Below are 23,288 nucleotides of genomic sequence, written 5' to 3' on the forward strand. Positions count from 1 at the left end.
CAGCACTGTTGTTCTGAAAGTTCGAAAACGAACCGATTCACGAACACATGCAAACGTAGATTCCTAACTATGACAAGTAAAATACGACTCAAAATTTTTGATGAGCATATCAACATATGTATTGAAAACAAATCGAGGAAAATCCCTCGTTTCCGGACCGGGCACTGCTTTAATGCTTATTACAATACTTCACGTTTCTTTCATCTACTAAAGCACGTTAATGTGCGTGTTAATGCTTATCGTGCAGAATGATGATGCTCACAGTGAAGAATAACAAAATAGCCTTATTCTGTTACAGATGTAAACAAATGGTATTACAAAATAACTGCGGATACGAATATTATCACATCCATTCACGTATACGATGACCTTGAAAAAATTTTCCGAAAGAAGGCCTCGTAAGTAACAGCTTTCTGATTTATTTTCGGGCGTTTTCGTTTTTTGTACGTAACAAAAATCGCGTGCACATCTGCTTTATTTCGGCATATTTGTTATATCTCGCTCAATTTTATTCCGCGCAAGTGCACGCGCCAGTAATTTCTTCCTGCTGAGGGCATGTTTCTTTCGGATCGTGGAAAGCGCAGCTATGCGCAGACATGAATACCTCTAGGATTTGAAGCATAATCGGTGCTATAATTTTCGTAGAGCATTTTCAAATATACATTCAAAATATTAAAAGTTTCATATAGCTCATGTGTTTTTAGATGTGCCGTAGCTATCTGGAGCGTTAAGGTTCTGCTATTGCATGAGACTAATACATGAGACTACAACATGTTGTCTCATGCTATGTACGTAATAACAAAATGCAGAGCAGCAAATGCAAAAACTGAAAACGCACCATATGACAATGGACAAGTAACGACAAGTGAGAAGTTGTTATTTTTGGTAGTATTGAGCGCCAGCATCTCTTCTCGTTTTAAGAAGGACAAGGACTGCTATCTCTGTGTTACCAACAGCGAAAGTATTGATGACGCATCGTGGCGTTTCTGATTTGAGGAACTTCACGCCACGGCGAAAACCACACGAGCTTTGTCCGGGTGTTTCGTGTCCGATGTGCACAACCTCATTCTGGCCTTCTCAAATGAGTGAATGCGACACTAAAAATACGTTCGTGAAAAACAAACAAATAAAATTAATGGGCCTGCACTTTAACGAACCATTACTAAGTTCTTTGAATATACGTGCGTTTAATGTCGCAGCCAGATGTGGTTCGTCAACTTACTTCTGTGCTCAGCTTTATGTGGCTGTTGAAGGGGAATTCATTTGAGTCTTCAATAGACACGAACAGTGACCATCGGCCTCTGCAGCGGCGGCGTCGGCGTCAACACGAGTGATGCAAGAAATCGTGATCACGTGATGGCGGCACCTGATGACGACGTAATAACAGCACATGCCGCTACACTGGTCACACTGACCACATAGATTATGGGACGTCAATGTAACTTGCCTAACGTAACGCCACATGATGACGTCATCACATGAAATCGTTTTTTGTTCAAGCGTGAGCTGATACCGGAGGCTGTGCGTAACCACGTTGGGAGATGAAAACTTTCGGGGCATGTGGAGTTCAACACAATCGACTGAGATTATTAAGATAAAGACGGCTTTCGCCTTTGAGTTGTCTTAGGAAAATGCACCTGCAGATGAACCGTGCAAATAAACCGTGCATGTAGTCTTAGTCAAATGTCCTAAATACAGCGCCGTCTTGTTCGTTTTCCTTCCTTTTAACCGCGTCTAGTGTTGCGCTGTAAGGAAGCTCGAGACAAACGCACAAGTCAACGTGTCAGCTGTTTCTTGCTTATGCCGGGTGTAAAAATAATATTTCTTTTACAGCCAAGCTGTATATGGCGAGGAGGTGGAAAATGGCGTGGCACGTGAGTTCGCAGGAGTTCGCAGAAACTACAATGAAGAAGCAATGCTAGCATGCTTTGCCTCGAAGGGTCTTCCGCCTTTTACTAACGTCTCTTCAGGTTTTGTGAGCATGTATAGCTAGAGATGATGCCCACCGTAGCATGAATTGTTATCAATAAAATCTTTCAGGTGATCTTAAAATTCATTAGGCTAATGTCACCAACCGCAAAGTTTCGAGCACGCATCTCCAAAATGTAGTGATTTGATAAATCAAACGCTACAACCTAAGACAATTCGATAGATCCCAACTTATGATAATCACCGGGGCCGCACTCTTCAGGTTCTCTGGTTAACCACGCCTACGGAGTGATTGGGTGGTGATTTATTAGTATCTTTCGTTACATTTTTCACGTTCTGTTCATGCCCGGCTCTCTGTAGTACTATCTATGTATGTAGCTTCTTGAAACTGGTTAGAATGATAGACGTTCATGATGTGCCATCTATCATGGCATTTGTACCGGGGACACGAATAACACAACAGGAAAAATTTGGTTACATATTGCCACATGGTCTTCGTGTGTGAGAACCTCGTGTGGAAGATGACAAAGGTTAGAAAGCGCCACTTTACGTAGCCAACCCATCTAGCCGAAGCGCTCAAGGTTGTCGTCGAAAGCGCGAGAAGACTGGTGGAGGAGCAGGGTACAATGGCCCATCCCATGCCCAAGACCCTGCCCTGTGCAGTAGCCCAAACACAAGCCCTGTCATCGTGAACACCCCAGTTCACCGAGCAAGCCGTTGCCAACGAGCCCTACCACAAGAGGTATGGAACAGCCTACAGAGACAGCGACTACGCCGTTGTCTTATGTCATCATGGAAGCCCCTGCGCCTGCTACACCGATGTACTGCACCGATCAAAACCCGCTGACACCTAGTCCCTTTCGTGGAGATCTGTTTCAAGATGTAGATGACTGGGTGAGTGAGTTTGAAAGTGTCCCAGCGATCAGTCACTAGGATGACGCTGCAAAAGTCTGGAAGGCATCCATCTGTTTAAATAGGGCGTCCGAGCGTGGTTCCTGTATAGAGATGATGTCTTGACATCCTGGTGCGAATTCCGACATCAACATTTGGAGACCTACAGGAGCTCCGAGTGATGCGAAAATGCTGAGCGTCGACTGCAATCAAGCATTCAGATGTCGAATGGGACCGTCACAATGTATGTCATGGATATGGCACTTGCTATGTTAGAAGAAAAAGAAGGTTGCGCCACTTTATGCGTGCTGTAAAGGAACAGGATTTGCTTGTCTGGCGCGGAGTTCTCCGAAGGGTCTAGTCGAGTTTCTTACAGAAGCCGCAACGATAGAGAAATTACTTGATCAGTGGTCTGCCTAATATTTCCGGCAGGTAGGGGAGACGGCACGGGAACGCTCCCCAAACCCCCGTTGTGAAATGTGAGTCCCAGCGAACCGTCCCACCGCTTGACATTGAAACACGTCCCACGGCCGTGTCGCATGTGATACGGAAAATACCAAGTATCCTTGTCTTACCATGCAACATGCACTCCGAGTATGACAAGGCTCGGCGCAAATCCTGTGTTCGATACGATACGTGAGCCGCATGCTTGAAGACATCCCGGAATCGCATACTCTATACACAAACACAGCACGGACTCACGAAGGCTATGTCGATAGTGTTTGATGGCACCGACTCCCTGCAGCACTCTGCTGCAATGCGTGGGACGGATGCCGCTTACACGGAAATTCTTGGTGTTGCTCTGGCGAGTCGATACGCCATCCGTGTTCCAGGGGTGCTGTACATATACACCGAGTCGCAACATGTATGTCGAGCCATTCTATCAGGCCATGCTATCCCAAAAGCGGCACGTTAAATTCTCAACCAGATTCCGCACACTGAATTAACCACTACTTTTCGCATCCACTTACTCCGGACTCCTGGTCATGCCTCTCTGCCGGGCAATGAACGCGCACACGCTGACGCCCACGAAATTTCCCTCCGGACAGCCCCACGTAGCGAGCATAGCGAAGGGGGGGATCTTCTCACTTACACCTCTTCACCCTTAATGTAACGAGGAGCTGTGGGACGATGTTTCCCGCGACAGACCTCAAGAGGTCCTCCGAGTCACAATACAGCGGGCCCGACTTTTCACTGAAGTCATCCTAGCGACCCCGGAATAGGGCTTCCTCCCACGCGCTCCTCCTCCATTCAAACATCAACGCAGACGTTTTACTCTCTCCAGAAACATGGAAGACAAAACACTCGGACAGCGCCGCCCGCATACAATGGTCATACTATGTCAGCGAATAAGTCAAAGGCACGGATTCCGAAGAGGATGCATTGAATATTTAGAGAAAGCGAATTCTTTTCTTACCGACGCGGGAATGTGATTGAAAAAGTGGTGCGCAAGCCACTCTGAGCCCAATTCATGAGTAACGACCTCTCAGTGGAGAATGTTACCGAGCAGAGCTGTCCCTCCAAGGTGCTTTGTCTGCTTTGGGACCGCTCATCAGATGGCATCATCATGACTATGCAAGCCGTACTTGCATTCGTTTCAAGTCAACCATCGAAGAATCGAAACACTTTGCAAGCATTCGCCAGGCTATTCAACCCACTGGGCTTCGCGGCTCCATTCTATGCAATAACTGAGCTCGGCTCTTACTCCAGCTGCTATGGCGACAACGCATCAATTTGAACGAGCCTGTTCCACCTGGCATTGAGGAATTGTGAGGAAAGTGGGTGTCGGAACCGCCTGTTCTGCCTACATTTCGCTTTCTACACATCGCGTTGGCATCGCAAGGTGCAGGATGCGCGTCAGTACATTTCTTCGCTGACGTTAGCCCTCGTGCGTATGAAGTCGCAGTATTTGAACGACAACCCCTAGCCACCGGCCGTTTTACCTCGATAGCAAGTCTCCTTGCACCTCTGAACACATTATCTCTGCCACGATTAGAGCTTATTGCGTGTAGCAGCGAGATTATACCATTACATCCAAATATGCCCGAGTTGTCATGTGTCGTCTTCTTCTGGACTGATTCAATGATAGCGTTACGTTGGGTCTCTTGGCAAGTTCACCGGTTGGAGAACCAAAAGAAACGCGCCAGGGACATTCAGATTTAGACCCGAGGCTACACTTGGCGGCACTGTGTGAGCGTAGACAGTCCGGCAGACATTTTTACGAGTGAAATAGCACCAGCGGTTCTAGCACGAAACTCAAAGTGGTGGTGGAAATCCTTGGTTGACGGAATCATAAGGCAGCTGACATTCGATTACTAGAGCTGCACTGATGATGTATGATCTAAACAGCGAACTTTCGTCGGAGTGCCCAACCTCAGTGTCACCGCAAGCCAACCATTCACCGACACCACTACTGTGCTTCTAATTGTACAGCTCACCTCGAGGCTTCTCAGAGCAAACGCCTGGATTTCGAGGTTTGTTTGCAACACCACCCGAAAATTAACCATTCTTTTCTGGGCCGCTGACTTCACTGAAAGTTTATCACGCGGAGCGGTACTGGATTAATCTGGTTCAGAAAATCGCCTTCTCGGCAGAGGTCGCTGGACGTCTCGCAGGCCAGCCCTGGCCATGAGGTTCAAGTGTTCTGACCCTGCGGCCGGATATGTACCAGGACGGGCTGCTTAGAGTTGGAACTCGCTTACAGGAACATGGTGGGCCAGAAGAACATAAGCACCCAATCTTGTTCACAAGTGACCACGTATTTACACCGCTCATGATACCCGCAGCACATGTCCGTCTTCTGCATGCCGGAGTTATGCTTCTGGACCTCCAATAGAGGTTATGTTTTTTAAAGCGAAAGTTATCTCATGCCCTTTCTCAGTTAAATGGCGCGTCTCTTCCGCAATCTCAAATACAAGTTGTTCGTGCGGGCCGCGTCGTAGAGGTGACAGAACAGACTGCAGTGCCGCCTTCAATTAACTGAACATAGTCAATTTTTGTGCCCGTTCATCACTAATGAAGTGTAATGCGACACTAAGCGCTGCGAGCTCTGCTGCCGTCGTTTTCAGTGGCTTCCAAGTCACTGTGGGATTATCGGCCGATCAAGCTGCCCGTTCCGTCCATACTGAAAACAACCAACTATTATTACCGCTTTCCAGAACTGACGGTGCACGGACGCTCTGAGCATGAATTGGAGTTTAAGAAGGGCTTTTGTACTGTTTTTATAGCGCCTGTAAATATCTATTTTTGGCGTTTGTGCCTTTATTCGTGTAAGTGCCTATAAATGCCTATTTTCAAAATCCGCGCTTATATGAGCACCCTTTAACCTCAAGTTTTGCTTTCGAGTGCCGTCATTCATGTTATCGGGCAACAATGACTGTTCATAACTGAATGAACATCAACCTAGTCATCGAGTTCAACATAGGGGCAGCTAGCAGTGGTGAAATGGGGTGCTCCAGCCACCATACGTTGCCGCGCTGACATGGCGCGCGCGGTTGGCGAATGCGAAACTGTGGAGAGCAGTCACGCGAGAGCAGAGTGGAAATCAAAAGAAAGAAAAAAAATTGACTTACACGCGGCTCTTCTTTAGTTTGTAATGTACTTAAGGCACACATCGACATGGGAGAAATTGACCCAACGCGATTATATCCGGTTGATACGACACATTCCTGCCATGTAATCTTTGAGCGATCTGTTCTATCCTGTACATAGTTCCTGCAGTTTAGGTTTGAGTGTTTAGGTTGGCAACACTGGGTCCTTGTGCTTGTATATACTTGTGGAACGTCTTATAAAACGGCGAGAATGCAAACGCTACCCGTGAGTTCGAGTTACGTTACTCCTTCACTACAATGGCGACGAGTGTTTGAACCCCGTCTGATGTAGTTCCCGGGGGATAACCAGCCACGCCTCCCAGATGGCTTTCGCCGGCATCGCCCCACCGGATCCGTTCCTTTCGACACCGGGTCGCCCCGTGCAGCCATGGTCCCGATGGCACGACATGTTCAAGGTCTAACTGCTGGCTTCCGGTGCTTCAGAGTTCTCCCCAGAGCGACGCAGGGCTATTCTACTACATTCCTTGGGACCCGAAAGTCAACGTATTTTCAATACCCTGTCTGTTTCACAGGCGGCCGAAAAGACAGAGGAGGAAGAAGGGAACGGAGCTACGCCCGACGTGTATGACCCCGCGGTAGCAGCACTGGCTAAGCACTTCGATACCACCTGCAACCTGGTCGTCGAGCGCCACCGATTTCACCATCGAATTCAGTTCCCAGGCGAGTCTATTCAAGAATACGTGACCGCGCTAACTAAGCTTGCCGCGATGTGCTCATTTACATCGCAAGAAGAGTGATTACGTGACCAGTTTATTGCCGGTGTGTCCTCGCATCGCATTCGGGAACGTCTTCTGTTAGAAGGGTCTTCGCTTTTGTTCAGCAAGGCAGTGCTCCGCGAGTCAAATCGAGCATGCAGCAGTAGAAATGAAGGAATGTTTCGTTTATGTGCAACCAGTATCTGCGCAGTCGGGCACAAAAGGCAGTTCATCGTTGCAGTCACTGAATTTACGGCCGCGTGCTCGCACTTTCAGTCAACGCGATACGGCAACTACATCTGGGAACCGCCCCCCATCTCGACAGCGCTGTGCATCGAATTCGCAGCAACACGTGAATTCTTCGCATTGCTTCAGATGCGGTTCTAAGCAGCATCTCGCTATTTGGAAATGCTGCCCAGCTAAAGGAAAAAATGCTTCTTTTGTGACCGTATCAGACATTTTGAAAACGTTTGTAACCAGAAACGGTCGCAAGCAGCTGTCCACGAGGTTTCAGTAGATTGCCCGTTGCAGGATGAAACCGTAGAGGTTCATGTGGTTCAACAGCCTCTTGCATCTGGAATTCACATTAACGTACGCATCGGGCAGGTCGCTAGGAAGCTGTTAGGCGATTCCGGCTCTTCCGTTTCCATTCTTTCAGGCAAGGTGTTTGACCAACATTTCACTGGTGTGGCGCTTCTTCCCATTCCTCGTGTGACGCTTCTGGATTATTCCAAAAGACCAATTATGGTTCGAGGCTGCTTCTTTTCTCAGGTCTTTTTCGAGAATCGCAGCGCACCTCTTTTGTTTTATGTCGTCGAACAGGGTACTTCTCTCGTTGGTCTGGATGGTAGTAAGGCTTTGAAGCTGCGCATTGAGAGGTCTGAGCTGCAGTGTTTTCAAACCAGCACGGTACCCAACGCCGAAGTAGCTTGGACAAGTCCGATAGACCCATCCATGTAGCTGCCATCAGCAATTCAGCAAAAGTTTTGCTCGCTCTTCACAAATGAGCTGGGTCTTGCGAATGGTTTTGTTCACAGGATTAAGACACGTACGGGTGTTCAGCCAGTAGCATCAAAACTTCATCAGCTTCCTTTCACGTTACGACCACGCGTGTCTTCCGAACTGCAGCGCTTGGAAAGCATGGACATCATTGAATGTATCGATGCGTGAGAATGGGTGTCCCCTATTGCAGCCACTCCGAAGAAAGATGGGAGTATTAGGCTTTGTGTAGATTCACGCGAACCTAACAAGGCCATCGTTCCGGACAGCTTTCCGTTGCCTCACGTGGATGAGTTGCTTCATGCCTTGGTGGGTGCCACGCACTTTTCGAAACTCGACTTAGCGTCTGTCTACTACCAAGTTCCCCTGGGTCCTGAGAGCAGGGACTTGACAGCTTTATAACACATGAATGGCTGTACCGGTTCAAACGCGTTTGTTTTGGGGTAGCCTCAGCAGCTGCTGCTTTCCACAATATGATGTCTCGAATCCTTCGCAATTGTGCGGGTGACCTCTTTTACATCGACGATGCCATTATTTTTGGTAAATCAGCTGAGGAGCACCTAAAGAACTTGGAGGCAGTGTTACAACGTATCAAAGACGCAGGTCTGAAGCTCAACAGCAAATGTGTGTTTGGAGTGCAGGAGCTCGAATTCTTGGGCCACAAGGTGACACCTTGCGGTATTTCGCCACTGTCAGGGAAAGGGGACGCAATTGTGGAAACCCCAGTTCCAAGAAATGCCGCTGAACTCCGCTCTTTACTTGGGTTGGTGGAATACTACGCAGTTTGTGTCACACTTGGCCGAGACGGTAGAACCAATGAGGGCTCTTCTTAGAAAAGGCGAAACCTTCACCTGGTCTGTTGAGGTGGATAAGTTTTCGCGCGGTAAAGGCTGTATTATCGTCATATCTTGTCTTGCACATGTTTGATCCTGCGCTTCCAATTGTCATTTCCACTGATGCGTCCGAATGTGGTCTAGGAGCAGTCCTCCAGCAGCACGCCGGTATTAAGCGTCGTACTGTTGCTTTTGGATCACGTACGCTATCTCCGGCTGAAAGAAAGTACGCAGTTCGCGAGAAGGAAGCACTTGCATGCATTTGGGCATGCCAGCAATGACATGCATACCTGTGGGGACGGAGCTTTACTCTCCAAGCAGACCATCAGGCACTCGTTTCGCTTCTGCCTTCGCAGGGCTCAGGCCGACGCCCTCTTAGAACTGTACGTTGGTGCACAAGGCTACTACGTTACAATTGCACGGTGGAATACCAGAAAGGCTCGTCCAACAGAGTAACCGATGCTCTTTGGCGGTTACCTGTTCATATGGAAGATGGAGAGCTGACTTTTGAGGAAGAAATTGTTTCCATGGTTCAACCAGCTTGCCTGACCAAAGAGCAGTTTGAACAAGCGGTTCTTGCTGACGCCACTCTTCAAAAGGTGAAGGCGTTTGTAAATGGGTCTTGGCCCTCGCACAGAGACTTGTCGGAAGGTCTGGAACCATATTTCAGAGTTCGAGACGAATTGTCAGTAGTGAGCGAATTGTTGTTGCGGGCAGAGAGGCTTGTAGTTCCATCATCTCTCGTGGATCAACTCGTGGCAACAGCGCATGATATTCACCAGGGTATCGCACGCACGAAAGCCAGATTTAAGGAACAATTTTGGTGGCCCCGCAAGGACATTCACGTGGAAGAAGCAGTCCGCAATTTTAGCATCTGTCAAGCAGCAGATAAATCGGCAAAGACGTCGCCTGCCCCGCTGCAACCTGTCGAGTTACCAGAGAGACCATGGCAGAAACTTGCAATGGATATCGTTGGTCCCCTGGAAAGGGCGCCTGCAGATTGCAGATTTGTCCCGACACTCGCAGACTACTTCTCACAATGACCAGAAGTACAGTTTGCAAGGGAAATTTCTACAATAACCGTGACCGAATTCCTGCTCAACGTATTTGCACGGGAAGAATATCCTGAAGAGATAGTTTGTGATAATGGGCCCCAGTTCACATCAAAGGAATTTGTCAACTTCCTACAAGAACGAGTGATCCATCTGTCGCATTCATCTGTTTATTACCAGCAGGCAAACGGACAGATCGAGTGGTTCAACCGCACGTTCAAGACTTACCTCCAACTGGCTCGTCTGGAACAACGTCCACTGCGAACTGCCTCGCCGCATACAGGTGTACACCACACGCCACAACAGGAGTGGCCCCTGCGGTACTGTTACATGGAAGGCTGCCAAGAACGAAGCTTGACATCCTCGGCGCATGGCCCGAGTCCTTCGCAAGGGCACCCTACCAGGAACTGGCCAGGCTGCGGCAACGTGTCAAGCGCAGGCAAGCGTACAGCAAAGCCTACACCGAGAGGAAGCGAGCGGCAAAACCCACAACAGTGGCAGTAGGAGACATGGTGCGGGTGAAGAAACCATCGGTTTTATTCAAGGGTGACATGTCTTTCTCGAAGCCAAGGAAAATCATCGAGCAATGCCGTCTAGCATCTGTCATTCTCGACGACGGCAAAACATGAAACGCGGCAAAGCTGTGCAACGTGCCTGCTCGGCGCCCTGGCGACAATGGCCTTCAGCAGCACTCTGCAGGGCGTGAATCTTCATTCCATCATGATCCCTTTGATGCGACGCTTCTCGCTGCAACATGGCAGCCAGCGTCTGCCGAGGCAAGTGTTCCCGCAGCGAAACATGTGCCTAGTGCCGACTGCGATTCGGGGTCGCCAACGAGATCAGCCGCCGGACAGTTTCCAGCTTCAGAAATTCTTTCACGCCCGCCCGTGAACACTGCAGAAGAACCTGTGGTGTCGTGCACCCCTGGTCATCGCATTCAGCCGCAGCGAGAGAGACGGCGACCTGGACAGATACGGTTATTAAGTGTGAATGGGTAAATATTCCTTAGTTGGTGTACCTGTTACCTAATCAATATTTTTGCATGTGTATAGATCATTTTGTGCGTATATATTGATGTGTATTTCTTGCTGTGTATTTCTCGTTCCACATATAAACTGTGCGCGATTAACCTATACTAACGAACTAACACCTTCACAAAATCAAAAATAAATGAGGGATGGAAAATGTTGTATCCTGTACATAGTTCCTGCAGCTTCGGTTTCAGTGTTTAGGTTCGTGTAGCGAAGCGTTGGAAGTCGGTAATGAGTCGCCCTCTCGAGCGCTTTCTAGTGGGTCGTCCTCTTCCGCTCTTCTCGGACAGCACGCTTCTCGCGCAGAGTCCGCGCTCTGTCTTGACTGTCGCCGTTGTGCTTCGTCGACTAGTGCCGTCAATAAACGCCTTTATAATTTGGTGGAGAGTGCTGCGCCGTCCAACCAGCCTCGGTCCGTTCGGTGCCCCTGGCGCTTCGATCTCGTACCGTGCCCTCTACCATGCCGCAAGACGCCGCCCAGCAAACGCTTCCCCCTGTACCGACACCATGCCCCGGTGCCCCCCGCATCCGCGACCCTCCTATATTCACCGGCGCGGATAAAACTGACGTGGAGGACTGGCTCGCGATATACGAGCGCGTGAGCGTACCCAGCAAATGAGACGAGGCAGGAAAGCTGAGCAACCTGGTTTTCTATCGACATGCTTCGACATAACGACATGACGACATGCTTCGATGCGATGTTATTCGACCCTCTAACAGCCCCTGGGCGTCTCCTGTCGTTCTTGTTGCGAAGAAGGCCGGTTCTGTGCGGTTCTGTGTGCACTACAGACGACTCAACAAGATCACTCGTAAGGACGTGTATCCACTGCCGCGAATAGACGATGCGATTGACAGCCTGCAAGGCGCCGAATTCTTTTCATCTCTAGATTTGCGCTCAGGGTACTGGCAAGTACCTATGGCTGATGACGCTCGACCGAAGACCGCCTTTTTCACGTCCGGCGGCCTGTACGAATTCAACGTCATGCCGTTTGGGCTGTGTAATGCGCCCGCCACCTTTGAGCGCATGATGGATACCGTTCTGCGCAACCTGAAATGGCACACAGGCTTGTGCTACCTCGACGACGTCGTCGTTTTTGCTCCGGACTTTTCCATCCATCCTCAACGCCTACGGCATGTTTTGACGCGTTTGAGCGACGCCGGTCTGCGGCAGCTGACAATCCTCGGCTACGTCGTGGCCAAGGACGGCATTCTCCCCGATCCAGCCATACTTCCCGCCGTGACCGAGTTCCTGAAGCCTACGTCCATCAAAGAACTGCGCAGTTTCGTAGGACTGTGTTCCTACTGTCGGCGCTTCATTCGAAATTTCGCGACTATCATATCACCTCTGACGTAGCTCCTCGGAAGTAACGGGCCCTCCCATTCATGTTTGTCCGAGTGCGACGCTTTCGAAAAGCTCCGTCGTTTGTTGACGTCGCCTCCAATACTACGCCACTACGACCCTACGGTTCTTACAGAGGTACACACAGACGCTAGCGGTGTTGGCCTTGGCGCTGTCCTTGCGCAGCGCAAACCAGGGTTCCCTGAACGTGTCGTGGCATATGCAAGTCGTACGCTTACGAAAGCCGAGACCAATTACACCGTCACCAAAAAGGAATGCCTGGCGATCATCTCGGCCCTTACGAAATTCCGACCTTATTTGTATGGTCGCCCATTTGATGTGATCACCGACCATCATGCACTATGCTGGTTGTCGTCATTGAAGGATCCCTCAGGCCGCCTCCCCGCTGGGCACTTCGCCTACAGGACTACGATATCCGCTTGCTGTACCGCAACGGACGCCAGCATGCTGACGCCGACGCACTCTCGCGCTCCCTCTTGCCTGACGACAATGCCCATATCTCAGTGTCTCACAATGCCGTTTCTTCTATCGACATTCACACTATCGCTACTCAACACCGCAAGGATCACTGGATTACCTCATTGATTGACTTGCTGACTGATCTATCGGCGACACCATCCTCTCGCGCGTTGCATCGTCAAGCCCACCATTTCGCCGTTCGCGACGACCTCATCCACCGACGCAATTATGGGGACGGCCGCCAGTGGCTACTCGTAATACCCCGCAGTCTGCGTTCTGACATATGCGAGTCGTTCCACTCTGATCCGCAGTGCGCACACTCTGGGGTATCGAAAACCTACCACCGCATTCGCCAACGGTACTTTTGGCGAGGGATGTACCGCTACGTGCAGAAGTTCGTTCGCTCCTGCATCGATTGTCAGCGCCGCAAAACATCAACGCACCTGTCGCCCGCAGGTCTGCAACCTCTGCCTTTCCCTGACCGGCCGTTTGGGTGCGTTGGCATTACTTGTATGAACCACTTCCTCTAACGTCGGCTGGTAACCGCTGGGCCATCGTCGCTGTTGACCACCTTACGCGATACGCCGAAACTGCCGCCCTCCCAGCGGCTATAGCGCGCGATGTTGCCTCCTTCCTGCTGCACCGATTCACGCTGCGCCACGGTCCACCCCTGGAGCTGTTCAGCGATCGAGGTCGTGTCTTCTTGTCGGAAGTCGTCGAAGCCATTCTCAAAGAGTGCAACGTTGTTCACCGGAAAGCTACTGCTTACCACCCGCAGACGAATAGCCTCAACGAACGTTTTAACCGCACGCTCGGCGACATCCTCTCGATGTACCAATTGGGATGCCATTCTGCCTTTCGTCACCTACGCCTATAATACCGTCCCTCAGGGCACTACTGGTTTCTCCCCTTTTTCTTATTGTACGGCAGACACCCGTCGCACACAATCGACACAATCATTCCATACAAGCCGGATCCGTCTGAGTGTGCGCCTATTTCTGCCACAGCCAGACTTGCTGAGGAGCGTCGGGAGCTTGCCAAGACGTTTGCTACGCATGACCAAGAGCGGAAAAAGAGTATTCGCGGTTACACCACCACTTCTGCGCCCACGTTCCTCCCTGGAGCACTCGTATGGCTCTCAGTCCCTACCACTGCAACTTGCCTCTCTTCCAAACTGCTGCCCTTCCGTGTCGTCGAATGCACATCCCCGGTCAACTACCTGATCGAGCCCATTGAACCATCTTCGGACATTGTCAACGTGGAGCGCCTGAAGCCCTACCATGACCCGCTCATAGTGACAAGCAGTTAGGTCGCCAGAGTCCGTGCCCCTTTTCGTACCCGGGGTAATTGTAGCGAAGCGTTGGAAGTCGGTAATGTGTCGCCCTCTCGTGCGCTTTCTAGTGGGTCGGCCTCTTCCGCTCTTCTCGGAGAGCACGGTCCTCGCGCTCAGAGTCCGCGCTCTGTCTTGACTGTCGCCGTTGTGCTTTGTCGACTAGTGGCGTCAATAAACGCCTTTATAGTTGGTAACACTGGATGCTTGTGATTGTATATTTTTATGGAACGTTTAATAAAACGGCGAGTATGCAAACGCTACCCGTGAGTGCGAGTTACGTCACTCCTTCACTACACGATGTGGCCATCAGCTCGTGTCACCCTTCTCAGACATGCCGAAATGAAACAGACCCAGGAGTGTGTTTACGCGACAGTGTACATTAGACTCACCATGCTAGAGAATAAAAGGAGAGACCGTTTGCTGCGAAACGTGCGGGAAAAGGGAGAATTGCGCGTTTATGTTCAACTGCTGGCACCTTTATGGCATCATACAATAACTTCTTTTTTCTTTCCTGTCGTAGATGCAGGTCTCGCCCACCGTTGTTTTGAAATTCTTTTTGTGTATGCAAAAAGTTCTTGTGCCTAAACTTATCACATTGCAGGCCTAAAACGTGTTTACCTACCTATTTTGGCGCCGAGAACAATAATTACGCGGCAATATGGGCTAGTTGGTACGTCTTCATGTTTGTGATGCGCTGTAGGTATACACGAACCAGAACAAACGAGGAAACAACACAGGGTGATACGCCAACTCACAACTACTTTATTTCGATCATGGACAGCCTTATGTAGCAGAAAGAAACACGAAAAATAGGGGGGATTCAGTAATAAGACAGCAGAACACAAAAATGTGAAAAAAAACACTTCTTTGAAGTCCCAATATGCTTGTTTTTCATTTTCATACTTTTGTTTTCTACTGTGTTATCAGTGTATCCGCCCTCTCTTTTTCGTGTTCTTTTCTTTCGCGTAATCAAGGCTGTCCATGATCGAAATAAAGTTGTTGTGAGGTTGCGCATCACCCTGTGTAGTTTCCTCGTTTTTTCTGGTCCGTGTATACCTAGAGCGCATCACAAAAATAAAGCCTAAAATGTTCTTTTTTGTGCTTAAAAATCCGGCCTCTATGAATTAGCAAATTGAGTATGTCAGTAGCAACGACGTGGTTCTGTCTACAGCGGTTGTTGTGAGCAGTATTTCATCTTGAGTCATTGTGAAGATCAGGCTGTATCTCAAGCATTGCAGAAGCTGTTGAAGATTAAAAAAGGTTGAAAAATGGTTAGCTGCAGCTGCACTTTGAAAAACGACAAAATGCCCTCACCACAACAAGTCCTGACCAGTTACCGAATGAGTATCAAAGCCTCCGCACACATTTTAAGCGAAGATTCAGTGTTATATCACTATATCACCACAGTGAAGGATGACTACAGTGGCAGCACAATCTAGCTTGATATGACTTGCATCGTCGCTAGCATTGTGAATGCTGTAGCTGACATGACGTCCCTTTGAATTCGATCATTCCAGCGACTATAGTCGGCGCCACGGTAGGTTAAAATGGCGGACGAGACGGTGATGAGCCGATCTCGCAAGCGTGCGCGTCTCCAGCATCAAAGCTCGTCAAGCCCTCTAGTTTAGCAGCGGACAATAATTTCTATCGCTAAAGAAACGCAAAGATGTTTGAATGAAGGCAAATCGACGTATAATGCCGGTCACATCACCCTGTACCAGCATCGGAGGAGGGCCGCGTGGAGCCGCCTGCATCGCTGGAATGACGGAATACCGGGATAAGTCATGCTCGAAAAGTAAGCTTAGCTTCTTGAAGCCGGAGCATGCCGACGAAAAACGCGGGGAACACATTTGCCATAGAGTAGAGAAATGTAGCAGGGTTTATACCTCGGCGTAGTTCACACAGCATTAGCGAAAAAAAATTACTATCAGTTCCTACTACATAATTCTTTAGCATGACGGATGCGAGCACTGCTGTCGCTCTTACCGCAGCAGTGTGATGTTTTAAGGGTTTCGTTGAGACAAGGCAATTATCAGGCCACATTAACACTGACTCAAGGATTGGCAACTTCCATATTTTGCATTTGCATATTCATCTCTGCTTGACTAGCTAAACTGAAACTCAGCACAAGACTAGATATTGCAAGCAGAAGAGCGCGCTAACACATCCTACATCTCTACGCGCTGTTCCCCTTGCATACATGTACCGACTATAAGAAAACTATGAGCGAAGGCAAGAAACAAGACGCGGAGCTATCTTTATAGCTTCCTTTACTACCTCTTCTTTTTCTCGCAGTCCTAGGGTGCGGAGGTTCATGCTTCTTCTACATACTCCTGCCTCGAAGAGTTGCACGCCATCTACTCGCCGCGGTGACCTAGTGGTTATAGCGCTCGACTGCGGACCCGAAGGTCACGGTGACCAAATCCCGGCCGCGGCGCGCGCAATTTCGATGGAGGCAAAAATGCTTGAGGCCTGTGTACTAATATTTGGTTGCACATTAAAGAAGCCTAGGTTGTCTAAGTTTCCAGAGCTCTCCACTGTGGCGTCGTTTATAGTATAGTAGGACGCGCGGCGCGAAGTTCATAAAATAAAGCCAAAGTACTCCAATGCTAAAAAACACTGGCTACTAGGGGCTACTACTGTTCACCACGAAGCTCGGGCAAAGCCACTCAGGACGGAACAGCTAGCACTAAGGGTAAGGGAAAGACTGGTGCAGAGAAGAGAAACGGGCTTCAGGAAACGTGGCAAGCAGAAGGTTGCCACCGGACCAGGCGCTGAAGACGGGCAGTCGCGTTGCGGACCCTACCCTCCCGGGCTTCCACCGGCCGGAGCTTCCTGCCGTCGCGTTCTTTTGCGAGGATACCTTAACTATGGTAGGCAAACTCCAGCTCAAGGCCCGCGGATTCCAGTGCCGGCAGGCAACGTAGCAGCCGCATTTGGGCTACGGGCCCAAGCTGTGCGTCAAGTTGTCTGGCCAGGTGGCCCCTGGCATCTCAGCGTGTCGCCTAGCAGCCAGCCCGCACTCTCTACATAAGCCGGAGCATCCCTTTCTGGTTGTGAATGCGTCCGCCAAGTCTTCAACGACAGGATGAGACTGACCACTATTTCTACCCCCGCTCCGCCACTCATCCGCGCCGAACTGTACAACTTTGATTAACTATCTGGATTTGTGTTCTAATTGCTGTGCTGGGCATTTTGACGTGTGCAGTGAACCTTTTGTGAAGTACTTCGTTATATGTAGATAGTCTTTCGCTCTGTTTAATAAAATATTTGTGTGGTTTGGAAACAAACGGCCTTGTTCTTAATAAGGCTTTCAGAGGCTCAGCTTTAGAGAGCCGTAACGAGCAATAAAAAAACCTACACCACAGTCCAGACAGTCATGACGGGCTGTCGCACCTTGTGCCTAAGAAGATCCGTCAAACAGTGTCACATGTGCAGTTAGTGATACCTCTCTTATTGTATTTCTGCCGGGCATGCAGTGTACTTCTCGACCCTTAGAAACGTGTTCATGCGTTTCAGGACACTAACTCCGCACGTCCAAGCAAAGGACATTGCCTTAGGACCGCGTCATATCGCTACATTTATCCTTCGTTTAGAGAAAGCCTTTTAACTTGTTTACGTAATCGAGTGAAAGCTGTATCACGGTTGTCTTCTAGTAAGTGCTCACGCTCTTCTTTACATGGTGGTGCACTGGTGCACCTCCTATGTGATTTGTCAATATTCTGGCAAAATGGATCAAGAGTCTTGAATGGGTTGTCACGGTGGTCAACGATACCCTTGGCTTCGAATTTCCAAAAGTATTGTAATCTCTGCGATGTCACTTGGTCGTCAGAATGGGTATTTACTCGTAGCGCACATACAACAGGTTCGTATTGTGGTCGATGGATGCGTTGTTGCGGATTGGTCTTTGAAGTATCCACTTAAACGAGTAATTTATTCCAACCAATCTTTTTTCGTCTGTGCTGCGTTCTAGTTCGCCAGTTAGTACCTTCCAGAGATTATCTGACCCGTTGAGAAAGGTCACTCTGGGTTTTCGCGTCTGCTCCAAGGAAGCATCGTTCATCAGCAAGAAATTTGCCTTTCCGTCGCAATGGTCTCACAAATTCGTCGTCGTCTGGTGATGTAGGAACGTCATGGCTAATATACTACCAGAATTGCCTGCACAGTTAAGACTTGACAGTTGTGCTGGCTAAGCAGGGGAACATCGGCGATTTCGAACTTTTCAGCACTAGACAGAGTAGCTCTTGCAAAGATGTCGAATACGATTCTGGTTTGCCCAACGTTCTTCAGCCTGCGCTTCAATGCGATATCGCCTTTGATTATTGATTGTTGGCTGACACCGTCTAAGATACTTCTCACATCTTTACAGTTGTCGTCGTGACGAGCCCAAGCCCTGGAAGTCATGAGAAATACTCCGTAGTCCGTCTTAATTAAAATAGAATGCACGGTGACTCTTGATAGCGTTAGGTGACACAAATACTGTCGTATTTATGCGACGTTCTTACAATGTCATGCATCTTGTAATTGACCTGTATGCCGTGGCAAAACGAACAAAGGAGCTTTTTTTGACAGGACCTTCTTTGCCTAATGACCTCGGAACGTACACCTGAGGCAACGATTGTTCTTGTCGAGCTGTTGCTTTTTGGCATCGTAATAAATTTTTGTGAGTCGCAGGCACGTGTACTATGCTTATCCGACTGACAAAAAAAAACATTCGCGTCTTGCCAAAGAAGCATTATTCACAACGAAAACAGTACTGAAATCTCGTGGCATCAGTTCTATCGACGATGCGAAACAATGCTCCTGGCATTCAAATTCCACCCTTTTGCGGCTAAGCAGGCCGTTTAATTCGCCTTCTGAAGACGCCGCTGGTAATATCTTTGCGGTGTTTTATACTTCGAGAGCGAAGTTCCTGCAGTGCTTTTTTGCCCCGAGCGAACAAAACAAAGCAGCGTTTTGTTCACTCACTTTTCGGCTTCTGTAGCGTATTTGCCGGCGTGTGTTGTTGAGCGCTGCCTTTCTTGAAACAAAGCAGGCAGCTCTCACGAGGTTTATCTGTAAGAAGAAAAAAGAACCCTGAAAATGCAAAGGAATAGACTACGTCAGTCTCATGGTGAAACAAAAAAAAATCACACAAATTGGCTATCGGCGTGCAATCACGGGTCTGCCAATTGGCCCTTGCAGGGTGCAATGTCATGTATAATTTTAAGCGATGTACATCGAGTGACTAAGGCACGAATAGTGATTCATTGCTGAACTCCATGCATTTTCACGTCACAGGAACGCCTATGTTGGAAAGTAATGGCCTCTGTATAAGTTCATATATCGCAATAAATTCTCCAAGCTACATCAACTAGGTTTACTTGAATGCGCCCTTGGTGGATAATACTCTGCTGGCCTATACCACTGCGCATTTGCGGCCCTATCTACCTGAACCACAACAAATGTAAACATGGCACGTCTAGTGCAAATTCTAAGGGGCCGGCTGCATGCGCAACATTATTCAGAAATAACTTATTTTCTGAACATAATACCTGGTGAAAGGGATGTAATTGCATTCATGTCTTGTCAACACTAAATGAGAGAATGTTGTTACATATAGACTGCCTCCGGAACAATGCCCATGAATGCATCTCGAAGTGACCCATCCGTTCCACCAATTTCTCGCAACCCAACCGAATGGCAAACGCCCGACCACAAACCGATCTTCTTCCGGTGCCACCGCGTTGATCATGTCTCTCGCTACGGCCGCGCCACTTGGACGCCGCCATATAGGAACCAATCTTTCTCGCATTCTCGCCGATATGAAGATCTTCGCCGGTATTCGCCCAGCCGTACGGACCCTGCTTTTGACAACCCTAACAGCCGCGCTCCTGCTCGCTCGCCGTCCGCTAAACACCGTCGTTCCCCGTCGCTCCAACCACGCCGCCATCCCTCTCCACCCAACTTTGCCTCGTACCCGACGGAAAACTAAATCGTGCAGCTCCGGGACGTAGTGCTGCATCATTTCCGTCTGAACCAAATCTTCTATTGACGCTTCCTACGAACAAGAACCTGATTGATGTGCATGTGGACGGTATTTCTTTGAGGACACTAGTCGATACTGGAGCTCACGTGTCCGTAATAAGTACTCATCTTTGTCGCCGACTGAAAAAAGTACTCACGCCTGCTACTACAAAAGCTGTACGCGTCGCCGATGGCGGAAATGTTCCTGTCACTGGAATGTGTACAGCTTCCATCAGCATTGCGGACCGCCACGTCCCTGAGCCATTCACGGTGCTCCATAATTGTCCTCATGACCTTATCTCAGGGATGGACTTCCTATCGACCGATTGTACTCTGATAGACTGTTCTGCTGGTACTCTTTGCTTGGACTTTCCACTTCAGCCGGATATTCACCCCGAACTTCAACACAGTCCCTGTGCAATAACGTAAGCTGTCGGGCTAGTTTGTGCATAGCCTCTGTACCACGGACTTCATCCACCTACCGCGTAAAGCCCTAACATTTGCCAAATTCGCAACGAATTCATCCGTGTCGGATGAGGACTACGTCGTCACACCGATTCCTGATGTCCTTCTGGCGCGTGACATCACTGCACCTCGATGCGTCATAACAATATCCGCTAACCGGATACATCTCCCAGGTATAAATTTCGGCTTCACGAAGCATGTCCTCCATCAAGGCATCTTAATCGTCACGTTGCGGTTCTTAGCCGATGACCACGCCACCACTTTTGCAGCAGACGTATGCTCTAACATTCCTTGTCGCGCACCCAATGCCACATGCCTCGACATGGCATTACGCCCCATGATCGCCCCAGACCTCCCCTCAGCGCAATCAGCCGCCCTAATCCGCCTTTCGGCTTCCTACCGTGACATATGCGAACTTGAAAATCGACCACTCTGGATAACTTCTCTTGTGCAGCACCATATCAGCACAGGTCATGATGTTCCCATTCACTCTCGACCGTATCGGGTTTCTGTATCGGAGCGCAAGATTATTCAAGACGAAGTGAGCAAGATGTTAGCTAAAGGCATTATTGAGCCCTCATCAAACCCTTGGACGTCACGCGTGGCCCTGGTCAAAAAGAAAGACAACACGTGGCGTTTCTGCATCGATTACCGGCTTCTAAATCGAATTACGAAAAACGACGTGTATCCTTTGCCCGCCATTGATGACGCTCTCGATTGTCTCCATGGCACACGCTACTTTTTTCCATAGACCTTCACTCCGGTTATTAACAGTTTACCATGGACGAGAAAGACCAAGAAAACACCGTCTTCGTCACTCCCGATGGCCTGTCCCAATTCGAGGTTATGCCCTTCGGTCTATGCAACGCCTCAGCCACTATCGAGCGTATGATGGACTCTCTGATACAAGGCTTCGAATAGTCAACATGCCTGTGTTACCTAGACGACGTCCTCGTAATTCCACCTACATCTGAGACCCACCTTTAGCGCCTGTCGACTATTCTCGACGTCTTCCGCAATGCTGGCCTCCAGTCCAACTCGTCGAAGTGTCACTTTGGCCGCCGACATATTACAGTGTTGGGCCACCTCGTTACGCTTCTGTTGTGCGGCCGTACCCTGAGGAAACTTGAGCCGTCAACAGTTTCCCAGTGCCCCAATCCGCCAAAGATGTCCGGTGTTTTGCGGCACTCTCTTCCTACATTAGGCGGTTCGTGAAAGACTTTGCAGCAATCGCTCGACCATTTACTGATCTTCTGAAGAAATACGTCCCATTTCCGTAGTGGTCCACTCAAGCTGCCACCTTCTCTCACCTCATCACAATTGTGACGACACCACCTATAGTGGCCCACTTTGACCCATCCGCCCCTACTGACGTCCGTACTGATGCCAATGGTCACGGGATCGGAGCCGTCCTTGCCCAACGCCAACAGTGACACGACCGCGTTATCGCCTACGCTAGCTGCCTCCTTACACCTGCAGAGCCCAGCTATTACATCACAGAGCGAGAATGCCTTGCTCTTGTTTGTGCGGTCTCCAAGTTCCGTCCATATTTGTATGGCACTCACTTCTCCGTAGTCACTGACCACCACGCGTTCTGCTGGATTTCATCATTAAGGGATCCTACAGGTCGACTATGTCACTGGGTCTGCGACTGCAAGAGTACACTTTTGCAGTAACGTACAAGTCTGGACTTCCTGCATCAGGACGCCGACTGCCTATCTCGCTATCCGGTTGGCGAGTCGTGTACCGTCCCTGACACCGACGCTTGCGTGTGCTCCGTTTCCCATCTGACCCACATAGGCGACGAGCAACGGGCTATTGTCGAGTGCCTCAATCCTCACCTTCGGACCGATCTCATCGCTCGTTCGTACTCCAGAGTGGTATACTATATCGCCACAACTTTCATCCAGACGGCTCATCCCTGCTGCCTGTGATACCCAGACATCCCCGCTCGGCTGTACTCCACCAACTCCACGACGTTCCAACTGCGGTCAACAGATCAACAGCACTGGATTTTAACCTCTAAGGTAGTGCCTGTGTGAGATTTCTCTTGTGCGTGATTAAACAATAAATATTCATAGCGTACATGTAAAATTAAAGTGAGCTGCAAGTCGCCATGACTCTCATCGACCCTTTAGTATAAACGCACCCGATCGCACGTCGTTGATAATGTACTGGGCAGAATTCACGGAAGATTCACACATGGCGCGTGTCACTGGTGGAAGGCAATCGTTCGATTCAGTGAGGCGACGTACGCTAGGGGGACCGTTGGAATAAAATCCGCTCGCTGTTGGCGCGCTTTCACTTTCGCTCGGAGTATGTACGGTTTACCGATGATTTCCTCCGGAGCTTCGCACCACTCATCATCATTCAACCCGTGGATATGCTGTACATTTGTTTCGCGTCAGCTTGGACCAACTCGGCCCTTTTGTAGCCTTAGCTACACTTGCCTAGCCGGAGCCAATTTCTCCTGGGCCAACATGAGCCGTGCTGCGCATGCGCGAGGATGAGTGCGGAGCCGGTATTTCACGCGCTCTCCGCCATCGCCGCGCTGGCACGCCGCTGCTGGTGGCGGAGTGCAGGAGTGTCGTCGTAGCCGGGCAGACAGACTGGCGCCAGCACGC

The sequence above is a fragment of the Rhipicephalus sanguineus genome, chromosome 5, assembly GCF_013339695.2.
Source record: "Rhipicephalus sanguineus isolate Rsan-2018 chromosome 5, BIME_Rsan_1.4, whole genome shotgun sequence".
In the NCBI taxonomy this organism is placed as follows: Eukaryota; Metazoa; Arthropoda; class Arachnida; order Ixodida; family Ixodidae; genus Rhipicephalus; species Rhipicephalus sanguineus.